The sequence below is a fragment of the Peromyscus maniculatus genome, chromosome 3, assembly GCF_049852395.1.
Source record: "Peromyscus maniculatus bairdii isolate BWxNUB_F1_BW_parent chromosome 3, HU_Pman_BW_mat_3.1, whole genome shotgun sequence".
NCBI classification, from domain to species: domain Eukaryota; kingdom Metazoa; phylum Chordata; class Mammalia; order Rodentia; family Cricetidae; genus Peromyscus; species Peromyscus maniculatus.
The window spans coordinates 113,015,886-113,029,763 of NC_134854.1; the positions used below are offsets into that span (position 1 = coordinate 113,015,886).

The window sequence follows — 13,878 nt, forward strand, 5'->3', positions numbered from 1 at the left end:
CTATGTGCTGGTCTCTTTGCCACTCATATCACTGGGCTTCGAGTCTTAGCTGCATAAAGGATTCCTGAGGGTGGAAGCATAGGGGCCAGAACCCAGCCTCCAAAAAGCAGGGGTTCAAACAATTTTAATATCAAGCTCCATCACATGACATGACACCAGCAACAGTGAACCCAAGTGTTAGAATATTTTTCTGAGGTGGAAGGTATTGATTAGAGTTAAGCTTCACTCTATCCACCTATCACTGGAGATAGGTGCCCAATTTCAAGCTACTGCTAGGTCCCTAATGTCTAGGTCAGGGCCCCAAGTTTTTCTCTGGGTAAATGTTTAGGCTTTGAAGGGCCACACAGTCTCTGTTGCTATCAAAGGACTATGCTCTACAAGGGTGAGAGCAGTAGGAGCACAGACATTGCCTAGCAATGTATTCTTGTCATCCTGAACTTGGCGTCAGGCTACAAAAGACTGCCTTGTTCTGGAGGATGCATGAAGATGGGTGCCATGATTTTCCTAAAGTCAGATAGAAGCCATTTCCTGGCTGTCAACCACCCTTCCCAACTCAAAAAGGAAAGAGCAATTAGTACATCCTGACATGAGCATGGAGCATGGAGCTTGGAGCTAAACACAGTAAAGACAGATGCTCTGGCCTTTGATGAAGGGCCTGAAAACAGTTATATCAAAGAGCAACAGTTAGGAAAGCTTAGATATGACTTCGTGGGGGCTGTGATATGTTCATGCCACTGCTCTTGAGGGAAAAAAGACCCCATGCAGGGGCTGGATGTACTGTATAATCATTGGTCAGGGACATGTGCTTGTGGGAGGACACTGGAGAGATTGCTTCTCTGCCTGAGAGTCTACTGTATACATGCCTCAGCATCTCATGAACTGGTTTGGAAGGCTGGACAAAGAGGCCATGAGAAAGCTTTGAGTCATTGTTTTGAAGTAGAGATGAAGCTGAGAGAAGAGAGTGGGAAAGGATGATAGATGATCTTTATTAATAGAATCATGCGACCTTATTAATAGAATCATTAAGCACCAGTATGGGGAAAGCATGCTTTGGGAATTAGGAAATTGGGTGTGGGTCATGGAGGGAACTTTGTTCTGCACACTGACTTTGAGAAGGTCACAGATACCGGAGGAAGTGTAAGGGACTTGGCAGAAGATCAGAGTCTGAGTAGGATGGGGCGTGGAAGTAAAGTGATCAAAGGGCTCCTAGAAGGTCTTAGTCATGCAAAAGGGTGACCGACCAGCTGTGGTTATATCATAGTCACCTAGTGTCTTAGTCACTGTTTTCTTGCTGTGAAGAAACACCATGACCAAGGCAATTTCCTTTCCTAATAAAGGAAAACATTTAATTGAGGGGCATGCTTACAGTTTCAGAGGTTTAGTCCATTATCATCATGGTGGGGGGCACAGTGGCTTGAGAGTTATATCCTGATCCACAGGGTGACAGGCAGAGAGAGAGACAGACAAAGAGAGAGAGAGAGAACAAACGAGCTGGGCCTATCATGGACTTTTGAAACCTCAAAGTCCACCCCTCGGGGACAAATTTCTTCCAAAAAGGCCACACCTCCTGATCCTTGTAATCCTTTCAAACAGTTTTACTTGCGGGTGACCAAGCATTCAAATATATGAGACGAGCCTATGAGGGGCCATTCTTATCTAAACCACCACATTCCACTCCTTGGCCCCAAAAGGCTTGTGGCTAATCATGATGGAAAAGAAATGCATTCAGTCCAACTTCAAAAGTCCCTATAGTCTATCACAGTTTCAACACTGTTTAGAGGTCCAAAGTCCCTTCTGAGACTCATGGCAATCTCTTAACTGTCACCTCCTGTAAAATTAAAATAAAAAAACAGATCACATAATTCCAATGGCACAGAATATACATTACCATTCCAAAAGGGAGGAAAGGGAGCACAATGAGGAGCTACTGGACTATAACAAAACCAAAACCCAGCGGGACAAACTCCAAATTCTATATCTCTATTTCTGATATCAACGTGCTCTTCAGATCTCCAACTCCTTTTATCTTTGTTGACTGAAACACACCTCTTTTTCTTGGGCTGGTTCCACTCCCTATTAGCAGCTTTCCTTTGCAGCTATCCCATGGCTCTGGCATTTCCAAGAGCTTGGGGTCTCCAACAAAATTTAGGCTTCACCTTCACAGCTTCATACAATAGCCTCTCTGGGCCTCCAGGCAGGGACACCCCTAACACACACCTGGCTTCAGTGGCTTTCCTTAGCCTCGGAGGGAGATTGCACAACCCCTTTTCTATGTCCTTGACTCTAAAGCCAGAACCTCTGGGCCAAAGTTGCCAAGTTCTGCTGCTTGATGGGACTTGATCTTGGCCCCCTCCTTCAACTACATTTGCATCAGCTTTCTGTTGCTGATGGTTTCCTTCACTGCCTAGTCTTTTCATTGATTCCTTTTCACAAGTTGGGAGCTTAGCTGAGTGGGGTCTTGCCCTGAGGTCACCACTCCCTTTATTCCAATAGCACCAGGCTTTTCTTCAAACTTTTTTTTATCTCCTTGAGCACAGGACTTGGCTCCAACATCACTTTTCCTGGTGCTTTTTCTCCTCATACTGCACATTTTGTATTTCTCTTTGTTAGGCTTGCTCCTTTTAATTATAGATCTGTATAAGAATGATTATTAATAACCATAGGACACAGTCAATACTAGACTTCCTGAAATCTCCTCTGCCAATGTCATTAATCTAAAAATTTTCAATTTAGCCTCATGCAGATTTTTAGGCAAAAAAGCTTTAGGACAAAAGGCAGCCACATTCTTTGCCAAAATATCACAAGAATGGTCTCTATGCCAGTTGCTAATAGTCTTCCCTTCTAAAGCCCCTTTGAGCTAGGCCATCATGATTTACATTGCTCTCAGCAACAGTCTTCCATGCTCCTACTAGTATGGCCCATTAAGCCTCATTTAAAGCATTCAACTGATTTCCTAATCTAAAGTCCCAAAGACCAACAAGCAGCATGGTCAGACCTGTCACAGCAATATCCCACTTGCTGGTACCAACTTTTATCTTAGTCAATGTTCTATTGCTATGAAGAGATACCATGACTAAGACAACTCTTATAAAAGATATTTAATTGGTGGCTTGCTTATAGTTTCAGAGTTTTAATCCATTATCATGGCAAGGAGCACGGTGGCATGCAGGCAGGCATGGTATTAGAATTTTGCCCTCACTCCAGCTACATGACTGTACAAGTGCAGTTCACGGAGTTAAGCAAAGGGTCTTGCATCTTACATCATCAGTGTGCACTGCACACATAGGCACTGCATAGTCACAATCTGCGCCTTAAAAAAGCCGGATGAATGGACCTGCCTCAACTGAATCTACCAGGCTGAGCTGAATCTCCAGGGGAGACCTTGCCTTGGAGGAGGTGGGAATGGGAGTTGGGTTGGGGGGGGGAGTTAGGGGAATCTGTGGCTGATATGTAAAATTAAATTAATTATAAAATAAAATAATAATTTAAAAAAAAGAAAGAGAAAAAATAAAAGATAACGTTCACCGGGAATTTAAAAAAAAAAGCCAGATGAAGACCTCTCTCTCTCTCTCTCTCTCTCTCTCTCTCTCTCTCTCTCTCTCTCTCTCTCTCTCTCTCTCTCTGTGTGTGTGTGTGTGTGTGTGTGCTTTGCTCTCTCCCCACCTCACTATCTTTCCCTCTGCATGTCCACACCTAGTCCACTGTGCTGTCAACTCCTGAGAAGAGGACACTCCTCCTGCTTCATTCCCCACTTTGCAGGTTTCTGGAACCACAGCGAGTGTGCTTGGAGTGAGTCAGAACTGTGGACCACACATACACCAGGGTGACAGCGGCTCTCCATTAAATATTTACTGAGTTTACATTGGACGTAGCTACTGACTGGGCTAGGGGAACAGCAATGAAAGACAGAAGAACTTGCTGCTCCCGGAGATTGCACAGTGACCATGACACGATGTGGTGGCTTGAATGAATGACCTGAGGGGCTCATATGTAAACGCTTGGTCCCCAGTTGTTGAAACTGATTGAGAAGGATTAGGAAATGTGGTCATATTGAAGGAGGTGTGTCATGGCGCAGGGAGAAATAAGAAGTTTCAAAAGACTTATGCCATTCCCAGTGTCTGTCTGTCTGTCTGTCTGTCTGTCTGTCTGTCTGTCTGTCTCTCTCTCTCTCTCTCTCTCTCTCTCTCTCTCTCCCTGACACTGCCTGCTGCCATACTCGTAGTCATAGACTCTAATCCTCTAAAACTGTAAGCACCAAATAAATTCTATAAGTTGCCTTGGTTATGATGGTTATGATGTTTTATCATAGCAATAGAAAAGTAACTAAGACACAGGCCAAGTGCTCAGGGGCCAATGCCACAGAGTAAACAACTCCAAAAACAGGAGGACAGGAATAGAGCTGAATGGGCCAGAGCAAGCATGCCGATGTTAAGAGAGACGTGAGGGAGGTCGGACCACATAATGTCAGGAAAACAGAGAGGACTTGCTCTGGTGATACAGAGCCATGGGTAGGTGCTAAGCACAAGGGCATGGGACTGAATATGGTCTGGGAAGTGGGGGATGAAGAGGGAGAGTGTGGGAGGCTAGCTCTGTTTATAGAGTAGGCAAGGGAGGCTCCTCTGAGGTGACATTGGAGGCATGTCCTCACATATGTTTCTGGTTTCCATCCTGTGTCCATGCCAGACACTGCTTATTGTGAAGAAGCTGGTGATGGGAATTCCCTGGCCTTGGCCTCCTGACTCTCTTATCATCTACCTATCTCTCTTAAGAAGAATCCTCTTGGAGGTGCACTTTCCAATCTATCCAGTCCCTACCTTTGCCACATGGGGGCCACTCTCTCCTTGTCCCATCCTCCAGAAACAGCCCATACTACAGAGCTCAGAGAAGTCACTCGAACTAGCCTGTCCCCAGTCTGGTCCCCTTCACCATTCCTTCCTCCAGGGCACAGTGACAGCTCTAGCCCTGGGTACGTCATTCCCTTGCACCCTGTTACAGACTCTGGTGCTCTGTGAGGTCCTATGAGGATGCACTGGCCCTTCCTGGAACTGTGGGTAGAAAACTGCTCTCCAGGCCCCTTCCCTGTGCCATGCTTACACTCCACCAACCATACACCACACTGCCAAGCCGACACTGCAGACACTGGGGAGTGAACAGACAAGGAGCCAATGGACAATACGCTGTCACCCATTTTCCATGGCACAACACATTTCCTATGCCACTAAGACTAGAGATTTCCCCCAGTACATTCAATCAGCCTTATTCCTAAGCACCTGCATGCTGGGTTGAAGGGCCAGCAAGGGCTTTCAAGGGAAGATGGAACCACTTGGAGGTCAGGAACACCATGTCCATAGAGGGCAGCTCAGACTGGTCTGGCTGAGCACTACCTCTGAGTCTGTCCCTAAACAGAGCACAGTCAGTTTTCTAATTAAGTGTTTCAACTTGTCAGCTTAGCAGGGAGCACGTCAGTTCCAGAGGCTTCTCTCAAGCGATAATCCAGTTATGCTACGACACTGCAGCCTGTCCCCCCAGTTATTTAATTAGGAACTGCAGGTGTTAGCTGGAAAAGAAGCAGTGTGGATTATTTCAAAACAAGCTCCATCTCTGGGGGAGCCTGGGGTGCAGTGTGGGAGGAGGAAGCAGCCACTGCCCCAGAAGATGCTGGATGCCCTATGTTGGAGGTGCTAACTTTCACCCGTGAGCCTCCTGCAGAGAGCCAGGATGAGGCTAGGAAAGTATCCGGGTTCCACTGTCATCACCCCAGGGAAAAAAGAACTGAACATAGGCAGTACAGTCTACAGAGTAACCCATCCTAAGGGAAGGACAAAAAAAAAAAAAAAGTCCCCAACAAGCCTTCTGGGATAGCCAGGATGAGAACAGAGCAATGAATGGACTTCCCCAATGTCTAACTGGGGCAGACAGTTCCTTCCAGGCTGTGCCAGAAAATTCCTCTGCTTCATGGCCCTGTCAATCAGCAGCTGCCCTCACTCCTACCAGATGGCCACACCTGAGCCCCACCTCTCTCCAATGGCTAAACAGGCAAAGGGAAGATGGGAACTACCTTTCTCCAAAGGAAGACCAGAAGTAATACACATTGCCCACAGAGGCTAAGTTTTTTTCCCACCACAACTTGGCTCAGAGGAGGAGGGTAGGCAGTCTTTGCCATCCATCTTTCCAGCTCCAAGCCAGCTGCGGGGGAGGGGGCTTTCAATGGCTGGATCTGAAGTGTTCTTCAAAGACCCATGTGTTAAAAGCTGGGTTGTGAGCCTGAGGTGCTACTGGGATGGGTGGACACTCAAGAAGGCAGGGCCTAGTAGAAGACAAATAACAGAGCTGCCCTTGGAGTAGGCATTGGACCCTAGCTCCTGATTTTCCTCTCTGCCTCCCAAGAGATGAGCCTTCTACTCCATCACACACTCCCACCATGATGTTCCATGCGGCCACAGGCTCAAAGCAACAGGCCCGGGTGATCTTTGACTAGACCTCTGAGAGCCACATTAAATCATTCCTTTTAGGTTACCCACCCCAGGCATTTGTCTCACAGCCACAGAAAGCTGGCAAGTGCAGTGGTCTAAGGGAGAAATGGAGACTGCTAAGGAGAATCGCCAGGTGTCCTTTGCCACTCCTAACTGGCCCCTGCCAGAGATCCCATCGTGTGAGAGTCTGTCCTCCTGGTGGATTATGTACATGCTCCATCCTTCCTGATCACTTGAAAACCACAGGTCAGCAGGTACCGATTACTAAATCATGCTGGCACAGGGCTGATGGGAATCTACACCAGCCGGTGTCTCCGGTGGGAGACAGTGGCAGGTTAGAGAAATGTAAGAATGAGGGCAGAGTTCAGAACAGGCATAGGGGGGCCAGGGACACTACTCCATGGGAGAACGTGTAGAGGTACAGGCAGACTCAACGCCTATACTCACCCCCAAGATGATGCTGTGAGAAGAGTCCAAAGTATCCGTTGAGATTCAAGACAAACTGTTATCTGCAAGCCCTTGCAAAATCAAAAAGAAAATCATACATTTTCTAGATACAGTGAAACCTCATTGAGGTAAGAATATCCCATCTCTGTTCCTCACCAGGCAGGCCCCACAGATGCTGTCCAATTTGGGCACAAATAATATTGCCTGTATATCTTGCTAGCAAGGAGTCAGAGCAGTGTCCACAGTGTAGGGAGAGAGGATGAAATGGGCCCAGCTCATCTGCATGCCTTGTAGATGCATATACCTAGAGCAACTTTGCTGAGGCCCATAGATATTCAGAAACCGCACTATACGCAGCTCTTCCAGGAGACCAGCCTCTCAGAGATGGTAACAGCCACTGTGTCCCAAGTATTCACTTCGGTATTACTTAAATGGCCTCAAATCACATTGTTTTCAATGCTCTATGCATAGGAATCAGCAGACCAAAGCAGGAGCCCTCCAAGAAATATCACAGCGGGAGTTTGGAGGTCAAGGAAAAGCAGCTGGCCCTTTTCCAGACCAGCCTTGAACTCCTAATCCTGTTGCCTCTGTCTTCTGAGCTCTGGCATTAGAAGTAGGAGCCATCTACTGACTGGCAATGAGGCATTCTTTAAGTCTGAACAGATTTCCGCGTTCTCAGGCATGCCTGCCTTTCCCACCTTCGTAGTGAAAAGCATGATGCTCCCTCACCCCCATTCTTCAGGTCAGAAACCTAACTGTCTCTGGTCCTTTCTATTCCCTCACCCAAGTCGGCACTGGGCCAGCTGCTCCAGTAGGGCCCGCGTTCTTTTGTAAGTCTCTAGAGTCACCTTTCCTTCAGTCTTCTGGGAGTTCCACAGTACTACAGTGCTAGCTGCTGACCACAGCAGGGCCGGCTGCTGTAGTGAAGTGTGGCCTGAGAATGAGAATAACTTTAATCACCTTTCAGGAGCAACAGCTTCATTATTATAAGAAATGGAATTTATCAAGGACCACCATCACTATCCCCAGTTCTATGACTTCTCATCTCCAACAGACCTCACCTCAGGGGCCTTTGAGCTTGCACTCTTGGCACGGGAGGCTCTGAAAGGCTGGGGACTGTGCAGATGCCCTCATGACTGGAATCCTACTATCTGCACACTTATTCCTGCACTAGATGGAAACCTCTGGTCCAGGCATGCCAGATGCACAGAAGCCTGGACTTCCTGCCTGGTTTGTTCTGTGGCTGTTTGAGTCTATGCCTGCTGATTCCCAACACTATGATGCCAGGATCTTGGGAACTCAGCATTTTCTGTTCTGCAACTTAAAATGCAGGGGGCATATAGAGTAGATTTTCTCAAGTGACTTTGATACGTGCAGGACATTAGTCTTACCATGGTCACCCTGCAGTGCCACAGCTTTGCAAGCTGATTCCTCCTATCTGAAACTCTGTGCCCTTTCATTAATTCCCTCCCTCTCTAGGTCTCCTCCCTCCCCAGCCTCTGGCCGCTATCTTCTGCTGTTCACTTCTAGTTCAGCTTCCTTAGGTTTAGTGTAAGTGAGATAAGGCAGGATTTCTTTCTGAGGCGATAAACACGTTGCATGATAGCCATCCCACAGTATGTCTATATCTATACAACATGTGTGTCCCATAAATCATTCAAATGACTGTGGTTGGTATATTATGCACCCCAATAAACCTATCTGGGGGTCAGAGAACACGAACAGCCATAATATTAAACATAGAGGTTAGGCAATGGTAGCACACGCCTTTAATCCTAGCATTCCAGAGGCACAGATCCATCTGGATCTCTGTGAGTTCAAAGCCACACTGGAAAAAAAGCCATCTCTGTGAGTCACCAAAGCCAGGCATGGTGACTCACGCCTTTAATCCCAGGAAGTGAGCCTTTAATCCCAGGAAGTGATGGCAGAAAGCAGAAAGGTATATAAGGTGTGAGGACCAGAAACTACAGCTGGTTAAGCTTTTAGGCTTTTGAGCAGCACAGTTCAGCTGAGATCCATTTGGATGAGGACTCACGCTTCCAGTCTGAGGAAACAGGATCAGCTGAGGAACTGGCAAGGTGAGAGGTGGCTGTGGCTTGTTCTGGTTCTCTGATCTTCCAGCATTCACCCCAATACCTGGCTCAGGTTTGATTTTATTAATAAGACCATCTAACAATTCGTGCTATACATGACTGCTGATCAAAAAATGACCTTAAGCCTGGTGGTGGTGGTGCACAACTATAATCCTAGCACTCAGGAGTCAGAGGCAGGTGGACCTTTGTGAGTTCAAGGCCAGCCTGGTCTACAAAGCAAGTTCCAGGACAGTCAGAGCTTTTACATAGAGAAACCCTGTCTTGGGGGGAAAAAATGAGCTTAAAGACAGCACCCGGGAGGCAGAGGCAAGCAAATCTCTGAGTTTAAGGCCAGCTTGATCTACAGATTGAGTTCCAAGAGCCAGAACTACAGAGAAACTCTGCCTCAAAAACAAAATAAAACAAACAAACAAACAACCCCCCTCCAAAAGAAGACCTTAACAAAACCTCACCAGCTGTAGCTCTCAGGAGAACAGGCCCTGTGCCTCTCCTAGGCAACACAGTAGAACTGACCCTGTAGGCAGGGGTAGCGGGTAGGGGTGAGCCAGCCCTGAGGGCACGAGAGGAGTATAGCTGGTTGCTGTGGATATCGCTCTGTATGCTTTGTGTTGCTCTGATTTGGTTGATAAACAAAATGCTGATTGGCCAATAGCCAGGCAGGAAGTGTAGTATAGGCGGGACAAGCAGAGAGGAGGATTCTAGGAACAGGAAGGTGGGGTCAGGAGTCACTAGCCAGAAACAGAGGAAGCAAGATGTAAAAGTACCAGTAAGTCACAAGCTATGTGGCAACTTATAGATTAATAGAAATGGGCTAATTTAAGATATAAGAACTAGATAGCAAGAAGCCTCCCACGGCCATACAGTTCATAAGTAATATAAGTCTCTGTGTGTTTACTTGGGTCTGAGAGGCTGCAGGAGCCAGGTGGACACAGGAAAACTCCAGCTACAGCTGTTACCACCTCCCTCCTGGTGGTGTGAGTAAGGGAAAGATGCCTTCGCCCCTCCCACTCCATCCACCAGCAGGGGAAGGAGCTGACCCTCCCCTTTACCAGCTGCAACGCCCGGGAAAGCAGGCACTGCACCCCTCTAGACAGCACAGCGGAGCTGACCCTGTTGGTGGAGGTGCAGGTGAGCTGCCCCTGAGGGTGTGAGAGTGGGATATCTGGCAACACCACCCTGTCATATGGTAGTAAAGGCAGGGAAAGATGCTCTCCCCGCCCCCAGCCTCTGCCACCTATTGTGGACAAGGGACCTGACCCTCCCCCCCTTACTAGCTGCAGCACTCAGGAAAGTGGGCTCTGCACCTTGCCTGGGCAGCACAGCAGAGCTGACCCTACTGAGAGGGAGGGGTATGGGTGAACTTGTCCTGAGAACATGAGTGTGGGAGATATGGCCCTGCCCCTCATCTGCCATATGGTGGTGTGAGTGGGGGAGAGATGTGCCCCCCTCCCCACCTGAGGTCATAAGAGCAGGAGAGCTGTCCCTGACCCTCACCAGCTGCAACACTTGGGAGAGTTACCCCTGCACCTTGCCTGGGCAACACAGTAGAGCTGGCCCTGATGGTGAGGACAGGGGAGGCATGAAGGCAGGAGAACCTGCCCCTTGCTCACTGCTACAAGGAGTGAACTAGTGGGGCAATGCTGGAGCTCACCCTGGTGGTGAGGACAGGGGAGAGTTGGTGGACTGATCAACCCTGCAACTACCCAGGCCCAGAACCAGGGTTATGAGTTGGCCCACCCCAACACCCACCTCATCTATGATCTGCAGGAGCATATGAAGGGGCCAGTTCTGCAGACTCAAAACTGAAGGATCTCCATGACACAGGGCAACAATAGGATATCTAGGAGGAGACTCAGTAAGGGCCCAGCATCAATAGTGTAACAGAAACCAGAGCCCTCAAACTAGACCAATGGCTCTTTGCAATGAACACATGCAAGTAAAGATATATGGATAAAGGGGTTTACTGTACAACTCACTGTATTACACTATAGTTTCCATGATGAGGTTTTTCCTTTTCCCCCTTTTTTTCTCTTAAATTTTATTTTATTTGTGGGGGTTGCAAGGGCAGAGGGTGGATATGAAGGGATGGGAAAATAAATGGGATCAAGAGGCATGAAGTGGAAGACACAAAGAATGAATAAAAAGTTTTAAAAAACTTTTTAAAAAGTGCAGCTACAATGCAGAAGTGCAGCTGACCACCTGCCACCTTGGTTCTGTTGTCTTGGCTCTTACTGAAGCTACTTTGCTCCCTAGTCTGGGGTCTTAATTTCAGGCTAGAAGGCAATGGCATATTCTTAGAACATTCGTGGCAGTCCTCCTGGTCACCCCCTTCACCTCACTCAACTCGTCTAGTTATTCCCTGTGTGTCATGCATGAGGTATATGGCTATTGCTTCATCCAATTTCCTGTTTTGTAGAGGTTCCTGGATCCTCCAAGAGGCATAACCAAGTCAGTCACTACAACCATGATTATGGGTTTGGGGTGGCTAGAGAGACTCTTTCTAGAGTGACTGGGTACATACCTGAGCTCTAGTGTCCATGACTTGCTGTGACCATGTGGGCCTCTGCCTGGGGCCCAAGATTAAAAATTGATGGTGCAGAAAAGTGACTTGTAGTGTTATACTCTGTACTGAGGACTTGCTGATGGTCCCTTTAAATTGGCTAAACTCTGTAACTATGAAGTAAAATGGAGGACTTGTAGATAAGTTCCTCATGACCAGAGCAGCTTATACCTGGCTATACACTTGGTATCCAGGCCAAAGTCACTGGCCTTGGCATTGCCTCCAACATCCAAGATGATGTTGCTTGACTTCAGAACTACAGCATAACTAATCACAATCTGCCTGTAGACCCTCCAGAAGCCTCCTCCTGCAGGTGTGTAGCCTGTAAACTTGTGTGGCCTCCCTGACCTGTGTGCTTCATCAACACTCACTACTACATTATCACTAGCCATACTACTAAGGTTAACTAAATTTAAAAAAAAAGTAAAAGCAATAAACAAATCAAAAGCTAGAAGAAAAAAAAAAGAACTAAAAATAAAAACCAAAGTCCCAATCTAGCAAACAAGAAAGGTAGCCACAAGTCCCACTGTATGGGCTAAAATTCAGCCTGGCCTCACTCTTATATACATGGTTTATAATCCCCTGCCTCCTTCTGGAGGCAAAGCAGAAAACAGACCAATCATAGCTTGGTATATCCTGCAGCGGTCATCTCCCCTTTTGGCCTCAAGGACCCTTTCAACTATGATGATGATGATGATGATAATGATGATGATGACAACGACGATGACGACGACAGACCATGGAAGCTTTCACATCAGTGGATCATGGAGACTGGTATTTACTTGTTAAGTGAGAGAGAAGTATGGAGGTGTACAAGTGCAGTGTTCCGTGTTATTGAATCTATACTGCAGAGTGGTGAACACTGAATGTTAAGTATATCCTTGTGGGAACAACAAAGAAACAGCTATACAACAACCTAAGATGAAAAGGGTAGGAATTGAATGTTTCACTACAAAAATGAGCTGAACAAAGGAAATAAGCTGGAAAAAGGGAGTAAAGACATAGAAAACAAGGAATGAATGGCAGAAGTCCTTACTTATCAGGAATTGATTTAAGTTGAAACAGATTTGACACTCTACTCAAAAGATGGGTATGTGCTGGAGAGATGGCTCAGTGGTAAAGAACACACACTGATCTTGCAGAGCACCTAGGTTTGGCTCGCAGAACCCACAACCACCTATAACTCCAGCTCCAGGGAGATCCAATGCCTCTGGTCTCTGTAGGTACCTGCACATGTGCACATCTCCACTCACAAACACACACATAATTAAAAAATAAATCTAAAGCAAAAACAAAAGACAGGCAGAATGAATAGAAAGAAGTATTTGCTGTTTGTTTAGAAGAACTGCCTACCAAAGAACATCCAGCCTGAACAGGATCTCAGGAAACATGTCCTAGGCAACGGGAATGACAAGGACAGAGGGCCTGGGCATCCGTGAGTTCAGAGAAGGAAGGCCAGAAGTATAATGACCAGAGAGGTGGAGCAAGAACCAACGGAAAGACAAAAGATACTCTGAGAATGGGACATTCTTTTTTCTGTGTGAAGTGGGGGAAACTGAGGGTCAGGGAAAAGGAGCCCTTCCTTATGGGCAATTGCAGCCCATGTGCTCTCACACATGGTTCCAGAGTCCTCATGTGTTCACACTCTGATCCTGGGTCACGGAGTCATCACTTTCTAAGTATGTACTCAAAATGAGAACCACAAGAATTCAGAGACGGGCTTTGTAGGCAACCTTAGTAACCCAGTCAAATCCCCAGAGTCCATCAGTAGGACTGATGGACTCTGTTCCCACTCCCCCAGTCTCTCTGGACCATCTCCTAAGCAGGCACCAGCTAATTCTAAACACATAGGTAGCTTTTTGCCTACTTTGAATTTGACTTGAATCTAATTCCTGTAACGTGTTTCTACTTGTGTAAGGAATGGGCCAATGGTGCCTCCAGAATCAAGCAGAACACATACATACACTGTGTTGTATATCAGTGTTGGTGTCCTGTAGCTATTTCTTACTAGTTGAAACATTCCCTCCTGGAGTGAGAAGAAAAGCTCAGACAACTCAAGGAAGCCAACAAAACTCATAAAGCTCAGAAAGTACAGAAACTTAGACTTGAGAAGCTCAGGAAGTTACAAGACACACGAGTCCCACTCATGAGGTTCTCCTAAAAATATACAGGATGTAAATAAACTATTGGGGACTACTCAGTACAGCTGCGGGCAAACTGTACAGGGAGTTCCAGGGATACAGCTTTCATGAACTGTCATCCACCCTGGGGTGATTAAGGTGCCCAAGCATCACCCTGTAGGTAA

The 13,878-nt window shown here is 46.9% G+C and overlaps 1 protein-coding gene across 9 annotated transcripts in view; it reads right to left on the reverse strand.

Moving 5' to 3' along the window:
• Iqsec1 (IQ motif and Sec7 domain ArfGEF 1) overlaps window positions 1-13,878 on the reverse strand; it is a 346,001-nt gene that overhangs the window by 203,129 nt on the left and 128,994 nt on the right. For 7 of the 9 annotated variants that reach the window (XM_076567348.1, XM_076567337.1, XM_076567347.1 and 4 more), the window contains one exon: window positions 6,921-6,991. The exons of the other annotated variants lie outside the window; for them this stretch is intronic. The gene's annotated coding sequence lies outside the window, so the exon portion shown is untranslated. The remainder of the gene's footprint in view (window positions 1-6,920; window positions 6,992-13,878) is intronic. 9 annotated transcript variants of the gene reach the window in all.